This window comes from Oncorhynchus keta, chromosome 33 (assembly GCF_023373465.1).
Source record: "Oncorhynchus keta strain PuntledgeMale-10-30-2019 chromosome 33, Oket_V2, whole genome shotgun sequence".
In the NCBI taxonomy this organism is placed as follows: domain Eukaryota; kingdom Metazoa; phylum Chordata; class Actinopteri; order Salmoniformes; family Salmonidae; genus Oncorhynchus; species Oncorhynchus keta.
The window spans coordinates 2,630,098-2,650,707 of record NC_068453.1 but is presented as its reverse complement, the minus strand read 5'-3'; the positions used below and the strand labels follow the sequence as shown (position 1 = coordinate 2,650,707).

Below are 20,610 nucleotides of genomic sequence, written 5' to 3'. Positions count from 1 at the left end.
AACTACTTTAGTACTTAGGTATTTTTTTGTACCTAAGTACTTTATGCCACTGCCCTCCCCAGTACAGAAAGGGTCAGGATTTCTGCTGACCTCGTGTAGTCAGCATCTCTAAAAACCCCACTCTGACTTGAGCCTAACCCCAGTCACCTTTACCCCCTACCCGTCTGTTGCTGACAGGGATGGTCCTGTAGAACTGTGTTTAAACAACCGCCTGGTCACAGCCTGGTGTCGTCATGGAGCCCACGTTTTAATTTTTTTAGTTCACCTTTATTTAACCAGGTAGGCAAGTTGAGAACAAGTTCTCATTTACAATTGCGACCTGGCCAAGATAAAGCAAAGCAGTTCGACACATACAACGACAGTTACACATGGAGTAAAACAAACATACAGTCAATAATACAGTAGAAACAAGTCTATAATCGATGTGAGCGAATGAGGTGAGATAAGGGAGGTAAAGGCAAAAAAAGGCCATGGTGGTAAAGTAAATACAATATAGCAAGTAAAACACTGGAATGGTAGATTTGCAGTGGAAGAATGTACAAAGTAGAAATAAAAATAATGGGGTGCAAAGGAGCAAAATAAAATAAATACAGTAGGGAAAGAGGTAGTTGTTTGGGCTAAATTATAGGTGGGCTATGTACAGGTGCGGTAATCTGTGAGCTGCTCTGACAGCTGGTGCTTAAAGCTGGTGAGGGAGATAAGTGTTTCCAGCTTCAGAGATTTTTGTAGTTCGTTCCAGTCATTGGCAGCAGAGAACTGGAAGGAGAGGTGGCCAAAGAAAGAATTTGTTTTGGGGGTGACCAGAGAGATATACCTGCTGGAGCGTGTGCTACAGGTGGGTGATGCTATGGTGACCAGCGAGCTGAGATAAGGGGGGACTTTACCTAGCAGGGTCTTGTAGATGACATGGAGCCAGTGGGTTTGGCGATGAGTATGAAGCGAGGGCCAGCCAACAAGAGCGTTCAGGTCGCAGTGGTGGGTAGTATATGGGGCTTTGGTGACAAAACGGATTGCACTGTGATAGACTGCATCCAATTTGTTGAGTAGGGTATTGGAGGCTATTTTGTAAATGACATCGCCAAAGTCGAGGATTGGTAGTATCAATAGTAGTTGTGCAGATCATGTGAGGGGGGAATGATGTCAGAGTCTGAACCCTGGGACTGCTTTGATTCCCTGAGGAGGGAAGGGTAGGGGGAGAGGACAGGGCAGTATTCACTGTATGGTTCTAATACCCTTTTCACACTTCTGAGCCTAGACCTGCTGAACTAAACTACTGGTATGCATCCACCATAGTTGCTGGAAACTTGCTGGTTCAGGTTGGTAGGATATTGTGAAAAAGGTGTGAATGTAAAGGTACTGTTATTCTGGACAGTTGCCAGGGCTTCTATAAGAATTTAACTGAGGGTGATCATCATTGGACTCCGGGGAACAACACTGATATTGGAGAAATGTGTTGAATTTGCAGCTGGATGTGAATTCGAATTAGTGAGTTAATTGGTTGATCAGTACCTCGAACAGGAAGGTGAGCAGCGCTATACCTGACGTATCATGCTCAGCCTCTAGACTATTGTATGGCTCCTTGATGTGAACAATGTGCAACTAGAGAGAGGGAAAGATGGAGAAGAGAAACGATAGGGAGATGGAATAGATGTTGTAATTGTATCACATAGTTATTCCCCGCCTCAGGGTTTACCTTCATGGGATAGTGTTCCCTGTTAGGTTGCACAATTATTGCCATTCTCCTTCAACCTCATCAAAAAACGGTTTTCACCCAAAGGACTGCCGCTTGTGTTTGTTTTGTCGTCACACCACTCTCTGTAAACCCTAGACACTGTTGTGCATGAAAAGCCCTGGAGCGCAGCCATTTCTGAGATACGGTTTCTGAGATCCGGTGGGCCTGAAACTCGTTTAGCCCATTCTATCAAACAGTAGCTGAATGCCTGTCTGCATGCTTTTTATATCAAGCCATGGCCAAGCGACTCACTGTCTGTAGGAGTGATACATTTTTGTGAACGGGGTGGTGTACATAATAAACTGACCGGTGATTGTATACCGTATGGTGCTGAATTTAGATCAGTGCTGAGAAAGTGGTAGGTGAGGAGTTTTGAGGTGAACTCTCATGTGGGGAGAAGACTGTGTGTGTAAGAGTTAATTTAATAATAGTCTCAGGTAATAACTAGAGAAAACAGGGAGTCCTTTGGAGCTGAACTGGAGCTGAACTGAGTACACTTCTCTTCCAGTTCAGTGGTGTTACAAGAGCCAGTACTCCTGTAACACCACTGAACTGGAAGAGAAGTGACCTACTTGTACTCCGTCACTCATCCACCGGGTTGTCTCCCTTCCAGTGTGTCCTGGGCTACCAGCCAGCCCTGGCCCTGTGGACTCCGAGCCAGACTGAAGCCCCTGTGGTGGACGAGTGGTGCCGGAGCTGAGCTCCCAGTTTGTGGGGCCATTCATTGACCCGGAAGGGTAAATGAGGTAACGTACCGATTACAGCGCCCCACTAACAACCGGATCTCACCCCTTTTCACGTTTCCCTCCTCAGGCCAGTGGTTTCTGGTCCCCTTGCTGATGCTCTCCCCCACGACACCCCTCCGCCTTCCCTGGGCATCGGGGGAAGTCCCGCCTATGCCGTCAGATCCCTCTGGACTCCAGATGTCGTGGGGGTCGGCTCCAGTACCTGGTAGACAGGGAGGGGTATGGTTGACATTCTAGATTCCAATATTATTCGAGATTTCAAATCATGTGCATGCGACCACATAAAATGTGGTTAGCAGATGTTAATGCGAGTGTAGCGAAATGCTTGTGCTTCTAGTTCCGACCATGCAGTAATATCTAACAAGTAATCTAACAATTTCACAACAACTACCTTATACACACACAAGTGTAAAGGAATGAATAAGAATGTGTACATATAAACATATGGATGAGCGATGGCTGAACGGCATAGGCAAGATGCAGGTGATGGTATAGAGTACAGTATATACATATGAGATGAGTAGTGTAGGGTATGTGAACATTGTTTAAAGTGACTAGTGTTACATTTATTACATCCAATTTTTAACTATTAGGTGGCTAGAGATTTGAGTCAGTATGTTGGCAGCAGCCACTCAATGTTAGTGATGGCTGTTTATTTATACAATGGTGGTTGTTGTCCTTGATGATCTTTTTGGCCTTCCTGTGACATCGGGTGGTGTAGGTGTCCTGGAGGGCAGGTAGTTTGCCCCCAGTGATGCGTTGTGCAGACTTCAATACCCTCTGGAGAGCCTTACGGTTGTGGGCAGAGCAGTTGCCTTACCAGGTGTTGATACAGCCCGACAGGATGCTCTCGATTGTGCATCTGTAAAAGTTTGTGTGTTTTTGGTGACAAGCCAAATTTCTTCAGCCTCCTGAATTTGAAGAGGTACTGTTAGGCCTTCACCACACTGTCTGTGTGGGTGGACCATTTCAGTTTGTCAGTGATGTGTACTCTGTGTAACTTAAAACTTTCCACCTTCTCCACTACTGTCCCAATTATTGTGGATAGGGGGTGCACCCTCTGCTGTTTCCTGAAGTCCATGATCATCTCCTTTATTTTGTTGACGTTGAGTGTGAGGTTATTTTCCTGACACCACACCCTGAGGGCCCTCATCTCTTCCGTCTTATCGTTGTTGGTAATCAACCCTACCTCTCTAGTGTTGTCTGCAAACTTGATGATTGAATTGGAGGCGTGCATGGCCACGCAGTCATGGGTGAACAGGGAGTACAGGTTGGGGGCTGAGAATGCACCCTTGTGGGGCCCCAGTGTTGAGGATCAGCGGGGTGGAGATATTGTTTCCTACCCTAACCACCTGGGGGCGTCCTGTCAGAAAGTCCAGGACCTAGTTGCACTGGGTGGGGTCGAGACCCAGGGTCTGAGCTGTAGTCGATGAACAGAATTCCTCTTGTCCTGATGGGTTAGGGCAGTGTGATTGCGTCGTCTGTGGACCTTTTGAGTCGGTAAAGCAAATTGGAGTGGGTCTTGAGTGTCAGGTAGGGTGGAGGTGATATGGACTACTTTCTCAAAGCACTTCATGATGACGGAAGTGTGTGCTAGTCGATAGTCGTTTAGCTCAGTTACCTTCGCTTTCTTGGGAACAGAAACAATGGTGGCCCTCTTGAAGCATGTGGGAACAGCGGACTGGGATAGGGATTGATTGAATATGTCCGTAAACACAACAGCCAGCTAGTCTGCGCATGCTCTGAAGACACAGCTAGGGATGCCGTCATGGTCGGCAGCCTTGGGAGGGTTAACACTGGTAGCGGGCAGTGTCGGTGGCGCTGTATTGTCCTCAAAGCGAACAAAGAAGTTGTTTAGTATGTCTGGGAGCAAGACATCGGGGTCCGCGACGGAGTTGGTTTTCTTTTTGTAGTCCGTGATTGAATGTAGACCCTGGCCACATACCTCTCATGTCTGAGCCTTTGAATTGCGACTCTACTTTGTCTCTATACTGACGCTTAGCTTGTTTGATTTCATTGCGGTGGGAATAGCTACACTGTTGTATTCGGTCATGTTTCCGGTCGCCTTGCCCTGATTAAAAGCAGTGGTCCGCGCTTTCAGTTTTGCGTGAATGCTGCCATCAATCCACGTTTTCTGGTTGGTTAAGGAATTTAATAGTCGTCGTGGGTACAACGTCACTGATGCACTTGCTAATAAACTCGCTCACCGAATCAGCGTATACTCGAGGTCGACCGATTACCGATTATTGGAGGACAAAAAAAAAAGCCGATACCAATTAATCGGCCGATTGTTTTTGTATTTATTTTATTTGTAATAATGACAATTACAACAATACTGAATGAACACTTATTTTAACTTAATATAATACAACAATAAAATCAATTTAGACTCAAATAAATAATGAAACATGTTCAATTTGGTTTAAATAATGCAAAAACAAAGTGTTGGAGAAGAAAATAAAAGTGCAATATGTGCCATGTAAGAAAGTTAACGTTTAAGTTCCTTGCTCAGAACATTAGAAAATATGAAAGCTGATGATTCCTTTTAACATGAGTCTTCAATATTCCCAGGTAAGAAGTTTTAGGTTGTAGTTATTATAGGAATTATAGGACTATTTCTCTCTACGATTTGTATTTCATATACCTTTGACTATTGGATGTTCTTATAGGCACTTTAGTATTGCCAGTGTAACAGTATAGCTTCCATCCCTCTCCTCGCCACTACCTGGGCTCGAACCAGGAACACATCGACAACAGCCACCCTCGAAGCAGCGTTACCCATTCAGAGCAAGGGGAACAACTACTCCAAGTCTCAGAGTGAGTGACATTTGAAACGCTATTAGCGCGCACCCCGCTAACTAGCTAGCCATTTCACATCGGTTACACCAGCCTAATCTCGGGAGTTGATAGGCTTGAAGTCATAAGCAGCACAGTGCTTGAAGCATTGCGGAGGGCTGCTGGCAAAACATACGAAAGTGCTGTTTGAATGAATGCTTACGAGCCTGCTGGTGCCTACCATCGTTCAGTCAGACTGCTCTATCAAATCATAGACTTAATTATAACATAGTAACACACAGAAATACGAGCCTTTAATATGGTCTTTAATATGGTAGAATCCGGAAACTATCATTTCGAAAACCAAACGTTTATTTTTTCAGTGAAATACGGAACCGTTTCGTAATTTATGGATGGCATCCCTAAGTCTAAATATTGCTGTTACATTGCACAACCTTCAATGTTATGTCATAATTACGTAAATGTCTATCAAATTAGTTCACAATGAGCCACGCGGTCCAAACTGTTGCAGATACCCTGACTCTACTCTGCGTGCAATGAACGCAAGAGAAGTGACACAATTTCACCTGGTTAATATTGCCTGCTAACCTTTCTTTTAGCTAAATATGCAGGTTTAAAAATATATACTTCTGTGTATTGATTTTAAGAAAGGCATTCATGTTTATGGTTAGGTACATGTTCTTTTTCGCAAATGCCCACCGCATCGATTATATGCAACGCAGGACACGCTAGATAAACTAATAATATCATCAACCATGTGTAGTTAACTAGTGATTATGATTGATTGATTGTTTTTTATAAGATAAGTTTAATGCTAGCTAGCAACTTACCTTGGCTTCTTACTGCATTCGCATAACAGGCAGGCTCCTCGTGAGGCAGGTGGTTAGAGCGTTGTACTAGTTAACTGTAAGCTTGCAAGATTGAATCCCTGAGTTGACAAGGTAAAAATCTGTCGTTCTGCCCCTGAACAATGCCGTTAACCCACCGTTCCTAGCCCGTCATTGAAAATAAGAATGTGTTCTTAACTGACTTGCCTCGTTAAATAAAGTAGTAAAAATAATAATAAATCGGCAGAATCGGCACCCAAAAATACAGATTTCCGATTGTTATGAAAACTTGAAATCGGCCCTAATTAATCGGCCATTCCGATTAATTGGTCGACCTCTATAGTATATTAATCAATGTTGTTGTTCAACGCTATCTGGAACATATCCTAGCCCACGGGATCGAAGCAATCTTAAAGCATGGAATCAGATTGGTCGGATCAGCGTTTGACAGATCTGAGCACGGAAGTTTCCTCTTTTAGTTTCTGTCTATAGGCTGGGAGCAACAAAATGGAGTTGTCGTCAGATTTGCCGAAAGGAGGGTTTTGTATGCGTTGCGGAAGATAGAGTAACAATGTTTCAGGAATTTGACAGCCTGGGTCACGCATTCAATATGCTGATAAAATTTAGGGAGCCTTGTTTTCAGATTAGCCTTGTTAAATTCCCGTTGCTACAATTAATGCAGCCTCGGGATATGTGGTTTTCAGTTTACATGGAGTCCAATGAAGTTCTTTCAGGGCTGTCGAAGAGTCTGCTTGGGGGAGGATATACACGACTGTGATTATAATCGAAGAGAATTCTCTTGGTAGATAACGCAGTCTGCATTTGATTGAAAGGAATTCTAGGTGAGGTGAACAAAAGGACTTGAGTATGTTGTTATGATCACACCACGACTTGTTAATCATACACCCCGCCCTTCTTCTTACCAGAGAGATGTTTGTTTTTGTCGGCTTGATGCGTGGCTGTACCGACTCTAACATATCCCGAGTGAGCCATGTTTCCGTGAAGCAGAGAATGTTGCGATCTCTGATGTCTCTCTGGAAGGCAACCCGTGCTCGGATTTCGTCTACCTTGTTGTCAAGAGACTGGACATTGGCAAGTAGTATACTCGGGAGCGGTGAGCGATGTGCCTGACCAGAAGACCGCTCCGTCTGCCCCTTCAGCGGCGCCGTTATTTTGGGTCGCCTTCTGGGATCCGGTTCATTGTCCTGGGTGGTGGACCAAACAGAGGATCCGCATCGGGAAAGTTGTATTCCTGGTCATAATGTTGGTAAGTTGATGTTGCTCTTCTAGCCAAGAATTCCTCCCAGCTGTATGTAATAAGACTTAAGATTTCCGGGGTAACAGTGTAAGAAATAATACAGAAAAAAAAACTTTATAGTTTCCTAAGAAAGCGAAGCGAGGCGGCCATCTGTCGGCGCCGGATGTAAAAATGAAAAATAAATAATAATTGCCGTCCGGACCTGCCCGCTCCTCACCCTTGGTGCTGTCCTCCTGGCCGTTGTCATCCTGCAGCTGGAGCCATGTGTCAGTGGGAGGCTGTTGTCACGTCTACTCCGAGATTCAGATCAACTTCATTATCTCACCAGGGGGAAATACATTTGGTCATGTGCTTGAAAAGAAAGTACATGAAAACACAAACTAATTCATTCAAAGTGATATAGCTACACATTTAAAGTGAAAGTGCAATATGCTGTATACTTGAGGGACAAACAGACTATTTGTTATACAGCGTATTGGCTGTTGGAATCAAAGAGTCCCCTTGTCTTTTTAAATTTCCTTTTGAAGAAGTCTCTTTCCCCACAATGTATCCGGCTGCTGCTGTGACTGAATTTTGAGTCAAGTTTCAAGTTTTGTGGACATGTTGGTGGCTGATTATTGATCTATACCAATTATCCTTCCCGCCATCTGTAAGCGCTGAAGCTTGACTTGGTCTTGCACTCGCATGTTTACGAACTTTCATATCAGACCAAAATTCCTTTTTGATACTGTTGCAAAGCTAACTAAAAAGCAGCATTCCCAAAGAGAGGATGGCTTTCACTTCAGCAGTAATAAATTCATGAACTTCTTTGAGGAAAAGATCATGATTACTTGAAAGCAAATTACGGACTCCTCTTTAAATCTGCGTATTCCTTCAAAGCTCAGTTGTCCTGAGTCTGCACAACTCTGCCAGGAACTAGGATCAAGAGAGAGACTCAAGTGTTTTAGTACTATATCTCTTGACACAATGATGAAAATGGCCTCTAAACCTACAAGCTGCACACTGGACCCTATTCCAACGAAACTACTGAAAGAGCTGCTTCCTGTGCTTGGCCCTCCTATGTTGAACATAATAAACGGCTCTCTATCCACCGGATGTGTACCAAACTCACTAAAAGTGGCAGTAATAAAGCCTCTCTTGAAAAAGCCAAACCTTAACCCAGAAAATATACAAAAACTATCGGCCTATATCGAAACTTCAATTCCTCTCAAAAATTTTAGAAAAGGCTGTTGCGCAGCAACTCACTGCCTTCCTGAAGACAAACAATATATACGAAATGCTTCAGTCTGGTTTTAGACCCCATCATAGCACTGAGACTGCACTTGTGAAGGTGGTAAATTACATTTTAATGGCATCAGACCGAGGCTCTGCATCTGTCCTCGTGCTCCTAGACCTTAGTGCTGCTTTTGATACCATTGATCACCACATTCTTTTGGAGAGATTGGAAACCCAAATTGGTCTACACAGACAAGTTCTGGCCTGGTTTAGATCTTATCTGTCGGAAAGATATCAGTTTGTCTCTGTGAATGGTTTGTCCTCTGACAAATCAACTGTAAATGTCGGTGTTCCTCAAGGTTCCGTTTTAGGACCACTATTGTTTTCACTATATATTTTACCTCTTGGGGATGTCATTCGAAAACATAATGTTAACTTTCACTGCTATGCAGATGACGCATAGCTGTACATTTCAATGAAACATGGTGAAGCCCCAAAATTGCCCTCGCTAGAAGCATGTGTTTCAGACATAAGGAAGTAGATGGCTGCAAATGTTCTACTTTTAAACTCAGACAAAACAGAGATGCTTGTTCTAGGTCCCAAGAAACAGAGATCTTCTGTTGAATCTGACAATTAATCTTAATGGTTATACAGTCGTCTCAGATAAAATTGTGAAGGACCTCGGCGTTACTCAGGACCCTGATCTCTCTTTTGAAGAACATATCAAGACTGTTTCAAGAACAGCTTTTTTCCATCTGCGTAACATTGCAAAAATCAAACTTTCTGTCCAAAAATTATGCAGAAAAATGTATCCTTGATTTTGTCACTTCTAGGTTAGACTACTGCAATGCTCTACTTTCCGGCTACCCGGATAAAGCACTAAATAAACTTCAGTTAGTGCTAAATACTGCTGCTAGAATCCTGACTAGAACCAAAAAATGTGATCATATTACTCCAGTGCTAGCATCCCTACACTGGCTTCCTGTCAAGGCAAGGGCTGATTTCAAGGTTTTACTACTAACCTACAAAGCATTACATGGGCTTGCTCCTACCTATCTCTCTTATTTGGTCCTCCCGTACATACCTACACGTACGCTACGGTCACAAGATGCAGGCCTCCTAATTGTCCCTAGAATTTCTAAGCAAACAGCTGGAGGCAGGGCTTTCTTCTGTAGAGCTCCATTTTTATGGAATGGTCTGCCTACCCATGTGAGAGACGCAAACTCGGTCTCAACCTTTAAGTCTTTACTGAAGACTCATCTCTTCAGTGGGTCATATGATTGAGTGTAGTCTGGTCCAGGAGTGTGAATGTGAACGGAAAGGCTCTGGAGCAACGAACCGCCCTTGCTGTCTCAGCCTGGCCGGTTCCCCTCTTTCCACTGGGATTCTCTGCCTCTAACCCTATTACAGGGGCTGAGTCACTGGCTTACTAGGGTTGAGTCACTGATGTGGTCTTCCTGTCTGGGTTGGTGCCCCCCCTTGGGTTGTGCCTTGGCGGAGATCTTTGTGGGCTGTACTCAGCCTTGTCTTAGGATCAAATCAAATTTTATTTGTCACATACACATGGTTAGCAGATGTTAATGCGAGTGTAGCGAAATGCTTGTGCTTCTAGTTCCGACAATGCAGTAATAACCAAGTAATCTAACTAACAATTCCAAAACTACTGTCTTATACACAGTGTAAGGGGATAAAGAATATGTACATAAAGATATATGAATGAGTGATGGTACAGAGCAGCAGGATGGTAAGTTGGTGGTTGAAGATATCCCTCTTGTGGTGTGGGGGCTGTGCTTTGGCAAAGTGGGTGGGGTTATATCCTTCCCGTTTGGCCCTGTCCGGGGGTGTCATCGGATGGGGTCACAGTGTCTCCTGACCCCTCCTGTCTCAGCCTCCAGTATTTATGCTGCAGTAGTTTATGTGTCGGGGGGCTAGTTTCAGTTTGTTATATCTGGAGTACTTCTCCTGTCCTATCCGGTGTCCTGTGTGAATTTAAGTATCTCTAATTCTCTCTTTCACTCTCTCGGAGGACCTGAGCCCTAGGACCATGCCTCAGGACTACCTGACATGATGACTCCTTGCTGTCCCCAGTCCAACTCCAGTTTCAACTGTTCTGCCTGTGATTATTATTATTTGACCATGCTGGTCATTTATGAACATTTGAACATCTTGGCCATGTTCTGTTATAATCTCTACCCGGCACAGCCAGAAGAGGACTGGCCACCCCACATCGCCTGGTTCCTCTCTAGGTTTGTTCCTAGGTTTTGGCATTACTATGGGGGTTTTTCCTAGCCACTGTGCTTCTACACCTGCATTGTTTGCTGTTTGGGGTTTTAGGCTGGGTTTCTGTACAGCACTTTGATATATCAGCTGATGTATAAAGTGCTATATAAATACATTTGATTTGATGTCAACAGTCTTTAGCTCCCATTTTGGCTGTAGTGTTTTCATGCGCGAAGATGAGTTGCGTTCTTTGTCTCCGGTAAAGACAATAACGATTCTCCGTCTGAAATTGTATTGTTTATTTACATATAATGGTACCTGAGGTTTGATTATAAACGTTGTTTGACTTGTTTGGAGAAATTTATTGGTAACGTTTGGGATCCATTTTGTATGCATTTTGAAGGAGGGAAACTGGTGGATTATTGAATCAAGCGCATCAGCTAAACTGAGTTTTTGGGGATATAAAGAAGGACTTTATCGAACAAAAGGACCATTTGTGATGTAGCTGGCACCTTTCAGAGTGCCAACAGAAGAAAATCTTCAAAGGGAAGGCATTTATTTTTTTGCTATTTCTGACATCTGCCTGGTTGAAAAATGTTTTTAATGCTTTTGTGTGCGGTGCGCTGTCCTCAGATAATCGCATGGTGTGCTTTTGCCGTAAAGCCTTTTTGAAATCTGACACAGCGGCTGGATTAACAAGAAGTGAAGCCTTTATCTGACGTATGACACTTGTATGTTCATGAATGTTAAATATGACTGTTTCTGTCATTTGAATTTCGCGCTATGCATTTTCACCGGATGTTGTCGAGGTGGGTCACTAGCGGAACGCCTGCTCCAGAAAGGTTAACATTTATTTCAAGAAAGTTATCTGCACACACTGGATGAATTTAGCCGTTTCTTTATCAAGACCATGAAGAGAGGCTTGGTCTGGGTGGAGGAAACCCACAACAGCGGTGTCAAATGCATATTTAAAAAAAAACTTCTGGGCTGCATCAGAGGCTTGACAATCGTTAGTGTACAGTATCGGTGAAAGTACCCAACCTTGAGGGGCTTCCGTATTCAACATTCTAGATGTAGAGATGCCGGAGTTAAACTTCATTTGTTGAGTACGGTTCACAAGGAAGTTATTTATCCACTTGATCAGTTGAGTTGACAGCCAAATTCATGAGTTTATATACCAGTGGGATTGGATGGTGTTAAACGTGCTTACTGAAGTCAATTAATACATTTTTCACTAGGCTATTTGCCTTCTCTAAATGTTGATATTGTTCAGCATTACCAGTAACACATCAACACCCCTGGAGGCACGGTCTGCAAATTGATTTGAGTTTAATTGGGATGAGAGACCGGAGGAGAATTTGTTTTTAAATAATATTTTTCAAAACATTTCATAGGTACAGATGTCAGGGCTACAGGGTGTAAGTTGTTATTTTATTTTTGGTCTGTTGTTTTTAGGTATTAAGAAAATCAGTGACTTAAGTGTAGAATTATCCCACTGTTCAGTGACCGCTGGAACAGCTTCCGGAACGGTAATGTGAGCTGGTCTGAGCACGCCTGAAGTGCTGCTGACGCCATCTGGACCATATGATTTTCCTGGGTTGACACGTTGAAAGTATTGCTTGACGTCATTCACAGAAATCAGTATATCAACAGTTGGTATGATGTCTATACTGTCCAAGGCCACTTTCTGCTGCGATATAAAATCACACATGTCAAACCTACAATGGAAACTGTTCAAATCATTTGCAAAGCAAGGTCATTTTCGACAGTCATAATGTCTCTTTGGTTTGTAGCCCTTTCCAGGCTTTTCTACTGTCCTTGTCCTTGAAAACGTTCTCTATTTTGTCTTTGTATGCTGCCTTGCACTCCTTTGGCTTTTAAGTTGCCTCTGAATATTTTTCCTTTCCTCTTTATTGCCACCTGATTTGAACATCCTTTTTTTCTGGGCGAGGAGCTCTTTTAATTCCCGAGTTACCCATGGGTTATTATTGGACAAGATAATAACTTTCTTTTTGGGAATAACGAGATCCTCACAGAAACGGATGTACTCAGAGACGGTATCCGCTGCCTCTTCCAGGTCATCGGCGCTGTCTATCAAGGCCTCCCAGTCAGTGGACTCAAAACAGTCTTGGAGGACTTCAGGAGTCCAGCTTTTAATCTCCACTTTTTTGGCCTTCTCTCACTGCAGACGCGCTTTGTAAACTTGGAGGAGCTGAACCATGTTATGATCCGAACCCCCAAGATTGGGTAGTGCCTTGGAAAAATATAGTGCTCACCCTGCACTATCAAAAATAACCCGAGCATGTCTACCTCTGCTAAGCTTCCCAGAAAGCAAGAAAAATAATCAAGCATTCCAGAAAAGTGTTACAAATAGCCCAGGTTAACATATGTTGCTTAACCTTTTAGGGAGTTTTATTCCTCTGCTGGTAGCGTGACTACAGCTCAAGCTCATTACCATAACGCACAATGCGCAAAAATATTCCTAAAAATATTTAACCTCCACACATTAACAAGTAAAATAGCTCAAATGAAAGATAAACAAGTTGTTTATCTAGCCAGCAAGTCAGATTTCTAAAATGTTTTACGGCAAAAACATAGCACATATTTATGTCAAACCACCACCGCAGACATATCTCATTAGCATAGCCAAGTAGGAAAAAATATGCAATCAACAAACGCAGGATTAAAAAAAAAATCATTTCACTAACCTTTTGAAATCTTCATCAGATGACAGTAATATAACATGTTACACAGTACATTCATTTTTTTCAATAATATGCTATATATAGCCATAAATCTCTGTTTACAATTACGCATCGTTCAAAAAATGCTACTAAAATGTGAGGAGAAATTAAATAGCTCCGGCAGATAACGTCAGCTAACAAGGAATACACATCATAAACTTTGACTAAATATGCATGTTTTACATATGTATAGGAAGATACACTTATTCTAAATGCAATCGCTGTGTTACATGTATTTTTAACGTTACAGGTAGAGTTCACTAGGCTAAACTAGGAGTCGGCGCTCCAAAAGTACCATTCTGGCTCCTCTACCTTGGAGTCGACAGAAACCCAAAATTAACACATATTTCCTTACCTTTGCTGTTCTTCCATCAACAGAACTGGAAGGGATTAAGAAACAAGTTTCACAAAATCAACCATTTGCTAGTAACATATGACATTCATATTCTGATAACCTCTGAAACTCACTTAGATAATAGCTTTGATACAGTGGTAGCATTAGAAGGTTATAACATTTACAGAAAAGACAGAAATGCCAGAAAGTGTTGCGGTCTATATTTAGAACCACATCGTGGTAAAGCTTAGAGAATATCTCCTGTTGAAGTAATATGGCTACAGGTTCAAATGCCTCACCTAAAGCCCATTCTGGTAGGAAGCTGCCAAGTGCTAACAGTTAGTATCTGGATAATGTGTGAAATGCTTGATAATGTATGTGATATCAATACAGCGGTATACTTTCTGGGTGATTTTTAAATATTGACTGGCTTTCATTAGGATGCCCACTCAAGAGAGCTTCAAACTGTAACTAGTACCTGCAACCTGGTTCAGGTTATCAATCAACCTACCAGGGTAGTTACAAACAGTACAGGAATGAAATCCTCAACGTGTATTGATCATATCTTTACTAATGCTGCAGAAATGAGTTTGAAAGCAGTATCGAAATCCATCGGATTCAAAGTTCCAAAGGCTGGGCCAAATATTGCGTATAAGAGGTCATACAATACGTTTTGTAGTGATTGCTATGTTGTTAATGTGAAGAATATTTGTTGGTCTGTGGAGTGTAATGATGAGCAACCAGGCGCTGCACTTGACACATTTATGAAATTGCTTATCCCAGTTACTAATAAGCATGCACCCATTAAGACAATGACAAAAAACTGTTAAATCCTTGTGGAGTGATGAAGAATTGAAAACGTGTATGGTTGAGAGGGATGAGGCAAAAGAGATGGCAAATATGTCTGGCTGTACAACCGATTGGCAAACGTACTGTAAATTGAGAAATCATGTGACTAAACTGAATTAAAAGAAGAAATGATGAATTACTTATAGAATGATAGTAAAACGCTTTGGAGCACCTTAAATTACATTTTGGGCAAAACGTTAAACTCCACTCCATCATTAATTGAATCAGATGGCTCATTCATCACAAAACCCACTGATATTGCCAAATACTTAAATTATTTTTTTAATTGGAAAGATTAGCAGACTTAGGCATGACATGCCAGCAAAAAATGCTGACACTACACATCCAAACACAGTGGGGAGAACAAGTATTTGATACACTGCTGATTTTGCAGGTTTTCCTACTTACAAAGCATGTAGAGGTCTGTAATTTTAGGTACACTTCAACTGTGAGAGACGGAATCAAAAACAAAAATCCAGAAAATCAGTAATTAATTTGCATTTTATTGCATGACATAAGTATTTGATACATCAGAAAAGCAGAACTTAACATTTGGTAAAGAAACCTTTGTTTGCAATTACAGAGATCATACGTTTCCTGTAGTTCTTGACCAGGTTTGCACACACTGCATCAGAGATTTTGGCCCACTCCTCCATACAGACCTTCTCCAGATCCTTCAGGTTTCGGGGCTGTTGCTGGGCAATACGGACTTTCAGCTCCTTCCAAATATTTTCTATTGGGTTCAGGTCTGGAGACTGGCTAGGCCACTCCAGGACCTTGAGATGCTTCTTACGGAGCCACTCCTTAGTTGCCCTAGGTCATTGTCATGCCCCGAAACCTGAAGGATCTGGAGAAGGTCTGTATGGAGGAGTGGGTCAAAATCCCTGTTGCAGTGTGTGCAAACCCAGCCACGACCCATCTTCAATGCTCTTACTGAGGGAAGGAGGTTGTTGGCCAAGATCTCGCGATACATGGCCCCATCCATCCTCCCCTAAATACGGTGCAGTCGTCCAGTCCCCTTTGCAGAAAAGCATCCCCAAAGAATGATGTTTCCACCTCCATGCTTCACGGTTGGGACGGTGTTCTTGGGGTTGTACTCATCCTTCTTCTTCCTCCAAACACGGCGAGTGGAGTTTACACCAAAAAGCTCTGTTTTTGTCTCATCAGACCACATGACCTTCTCCCATTCCTCCTCTGGATCATCCAGATGGGCATTGGCAAACTTCAGACGGCCCTGGACATGCGCTGGCTTGAGCAGGGGGATCTTGCGTGCGCTGCAGGATTTTAATCCATGATGGCGTAGTGTGTTAATAATGGTTTTCTTTGAGACTGTGGTCCCAGCTCTCTTCAGGTCATTGACCAGGTCCTGCAATGTAGTTCTGGGCTGATCCCTCACCTTGATCATTGATGCCCCACGAGGTGAGATCTTGCATGGAGCCCCAGACCGAGGGCGATTGACCGTCATCTTGAACTTCTTCCATTTTCTAATAATTGCGCCAACAGTTGTTGCCTTCTCACCAAGCTGCTTGCCTATTATCCTGTAGCCCATCCCAGCCTTGTGCAGGTCTACAATGTAACCCTGATGTCCTTACACAGCTCTCTGGTCTTGGCCTTTGTGGAGAGGTTGGAGTCTGTTTGATTGAGTGTGTGGACAGGTGTATTTTATACAGGTAATGAGTGGAGAACAGGAGGGCTTCTTAAAGAAAAACTAACAGGTCTGTGAGAGCTGGAATTCTTACTGGTTGGTAGGTGATCAAATACTTATGTCATGCAATAAAATGCAACTGAATTACTTAAAAATCATAAAATGTGATTTTCTGTATTTTTGTTTTAGATTCCGCCTCTCACAGTTGTAGTGTACCTATGATAAAAATTACAGACCTCTACATGCTTTGTAAGTAGGAAACACTGCCAATTTTGCAGGTTATCAAATACTTGTTCTCCCCACTGTATATCTGACCAAATTATGAAAGACAAGCATTGTAATTTTGAATTTGGAGGTGTTGGCATTTAACTTCATGGAGAAACTCATTGCCCAAACCTATGATGATGCAGCTGTAATGGAGTGCATCTGCTATTTGTATTTACAGCTAAGTTCCCTCCTCTTCCCTGATCAAGAGGTGATGACCCCTCCACTCCTCTACCATTGTCAACTGTCTCCTGACATAAACTGAAGCCATGTCACATGTGCCCGTTCATCAACTGGCACACTGAATGTTTCCTCTCCAAGTACTGTGAGTGCCCCTATAATTTTCTCTCATTACTGTACTGTATGTAGAGTCAATCACACACACAAACATGATCACATTATTTACACATCAATGATTTTACTCCTCTCTTGGACTAACTCATTTTTGGCTCTTTTGTCTGTATTGTGTTTTGTCTTCCCAGTTAAATCCTGTCCTGCCCTCAGTGGAAGATTTGAGCTCTTCTCCAACACCATCCATCCATGATGAACCTGTCCTGTACTGAAGACTATGAACACCTCAACCACTGTCCTGCACTGAGGTCAAGCCTCTGAACACCCCAACTCATGCCTCATACCCTCATTCAATCACTGCTGTGATCCATTCCCAACACTGTAAGTAGCCCTCTCATTCACGTTCCCCATAATATTGTACTGTAAATGTGTTTATTAAATGCTTTAGGCTAAAATTCTTTGATTTTTGAAACACGCATTTTCATCTCTGTGTGTTCCGTGCCTATACCGTGGGTCTCCCATCCTCCTCAATGTTTCAAGTCACCAGCCTCCACTGACAGAACACAACTGTGAAGATTTTTCACAAATATTAGCGTCACAATTCAGTCTTTTAATCTATGGATCTTGGGTTAATCAGCCTACTCAGTGACACCCACAGACAGTGGTGATTTTAGCATGTAAATCTTGATGTGACAAAAAAAAAATATCAACATATGTTTTAGATGCATGCAGCAAAGCCACAACACTAAACAATACATTAATTGCACTATAACAGTGAGCACAAACTGTTAGGGCCTACATAAACAGCAGAGCTTTTTCAGCACCATGGAGTGAATCCTGCTACACCTGGTTATAAGTGCAGGTAGCCTAGTGGTTTAGAGCGTTGTGCCAGTAATCCCCGAGCTGACAAGGTAAAAATGTTGTTCTGCCCCTGAACAAGGCAGTTAACCCACGCGGGGGCCAGTCGTGTACCTTAGCTAAATACATTTAAACTCAGTTTTTCACAATTCCTGACATTTAATCCTAGTAAAAATGCCTTGTTTTAGGTCAGATACACTCAATTCGTAGGGTATGTAAACTTCTGACCCACAAGGAATGTGATAAAATAAATCATTCTCTACTATTATTCTGACATTTCACATTCTTAAAATAAAGTGGTGATCCTAACCTACCCAAGTCAGGGAATTTTTACTAGGATTAAATGTCAGGAATTGTGAAACAGTTTAAATGTATTTGGCTAAGGTGTATGTACATGTCCGACTTCAATTGTATTATTCTAATATGTATTCATTATAGAATTGTCAGTTATTAATGATAAACCTTTAAACTGCAATCTTCCTCCCCATCTCTCTATTTTTCAGCTCCAGATCACAAAACCTACACAGTCCAAGTGTTGCAGGTCTGCCAACTTCCTTCTGGTCACATTGTATTCAGAGAAATATCCAATAAACCAAAGACCGCTTTAACTGCGAATGTACTTTATTGCAGATATTTTCCTCAAATAAAATGGAGCATACATAAAATAAACAAGGTATTATAATTTATTTACACTGGGTGTATGTGAGAGGGAAAGCACACATTAAGCCATAGTCTTTTACAATATTATCAATCACACTTTGATTTCATAGATATTGAGAATGGATATGAAGGTGTAGATATCTCCAATCCTAAAATAAAATGTTGCGATCATTAAATAAACAAGTCTTTACAACTTATTTGCATTGTGGGTAATGTGTGTGAGTGCATGTTTTATTTATTTTTCCTTGTCAGACACCCATCTCTGCTTTGTCAGTCTTGATAGGCCCAGTGTCTTCTGGGTAAGGCTGTCAGACAGTGGTGGAATGATTGGCAGATCTGAAAGGTATATACATGTAGGTATTATCAAGCATCCCCACATTGTAGCCTGTACATTTAATATATTCACTGATCGTGTACTCTACCTTAGCAAATAAAGGTGCAGTTCAGGTCATATCCAATACCAGGAGTATCAAATTCCAGTCTTTGAATGATGCTGTGTCTGCATGTATGTATTACAATTATACACTTCAACAGTTTTTACCAATCCTGGTCCTGGGACATCAATGGTTACACATTGTAACTAATAGACTAGAAACAGGATTGAACTAGTTAAAGGCTGATTTGTAATTCATATATACAGAAATATAATTTTAAAACACTACACTACACTTCCTATGCATCATGTAAATACTCTAAAACCGGTTCATCTCAATATCTAATGCCCTTAATCTGCATTGATCTGATAAACAGGATCATTATCCAAGTGTTATAAATACAAGGTTTAGTCTGTACTTCAATGCACATCTGTTGTGCATTATAAAAACAGAGGAAGAAAGACGAGGTGTAAAAGACAAAGTGAAAGAGGTAAGAACATAGGAGCAGGGAAGGCAGCATAAGATTAATGAATCAGTGCTACCCAACTATTCTCTCAGTTCATCACAATTACGTAGTGTCTCTAGTCGGCCCTTTCTGAGGTGTAGCCATTATTTACTATTTTACACCTAGGATTACTATACATAACCTTAACCAATTTTATAAGAGATTCCCCAAAATTGAAATATTCTAGGCATTTATATATAAACTGCAGTCGTACTTAATCAAAAGCCTTTTCAAAATCAGCTATGAAAACCAGGCCTGGTGTCCCCGATATTTCATAGTGTTCTATTGTTTCCAGTACTTGTCTTATATTATCTCCAATGTATCGTTCATGTAAAAAACCTGTCTGATTAGGATAACTGACTATACTTTTTTAATTCTATGCCACAATAATTTTGCTAGGATTTTTGCATCACAACACTGAAGTGTAAGAGGTCTCCAATTTTTTTAATGGACTGGATCTTTATTTTTTCACCACTTGGGTCCTGTTTCAGTAATAATGATATCAGACCTTGTTGCGTGTCTGATAATCTACCATTTATGTAGGAGTGGTTATTGACGCTACCCATCCCTTTAGCGGGATAATTGTCATCAACAACTGCTGAATTGTAGAAAATAATAATATTATTAATAAAAAAAAATAATATTACAAAAAATATTTATATTCATGAAATCACAAGTGCAATATAACAAAACACAGCCTAGTCTTTTGTTAATCCACCTGTCGGGTCAGATTTTGAAAATATGCTTTACAGCGAAAGCTATCCAAGCGTTTGTGTAAGTTTATCGTTCGCTCGACAAAACATTATGAATACCTAGCACCAAGTAGCTTGGTCACAAAAATCAGAAAAGCAATCAAATGAATCTTCGGATGTTTTCACTCACGAGACTCCCAGTTACACAATAAATGTTCCTTTTGTTCCATAAAGATTCATTTTTATATCCAAAATACCTCCGTTTGTTTGGCGCGTTATGTTCAGAAATCCACAGGAAAGAGCGGTCACGACAACGCAGACAAATTCCAAATAGTATCCATAATGTCCACAGAAACATGTCAAACGTTTATAATCAATTATAATAAATTTTAAAATATATAATCGACAATATATCAACCGCAACTGTCTTTTTCAGTAGGAGAGGGATAGGCAATGGCTGTCCAAACTCTGTTGCGCGAGCAAAACTCATGCGAACACCTGGCGCGACGTTATCTTTCACGCTCATTTTTCAACATAAAAGCCTGAAACAATGTTTGAAGACTGTTGACACCTTGAGGAAGCGATAGGAAAAGGAATCCG

General features: G+C 41.7%; 1 long non-coding RNA gene across 1 annotated transcript; it reads left to right on the top strand.

Annotated features, from left to right (window-relative positions):
- The first annotated feature begins 2,352 nt into the window (after positions 1-2,352).
- LOC118365858 (uncharacterized) lies at positions 2,353-18,636 on the top strand. Its single transcript, XR_004821835.2, has 4 exons — positions 2,353-2,478; positions 16,812-16,955; positions 17,113-17,302; positions 18,283-18,636. It is a non-coding gene; the product is annotated as an uncharacterized LOC118365858 (long non-coding RNA).
- The last annotated feature ends 1,974 nt before the right edge of the window (positions 18,637-20,610 follow it).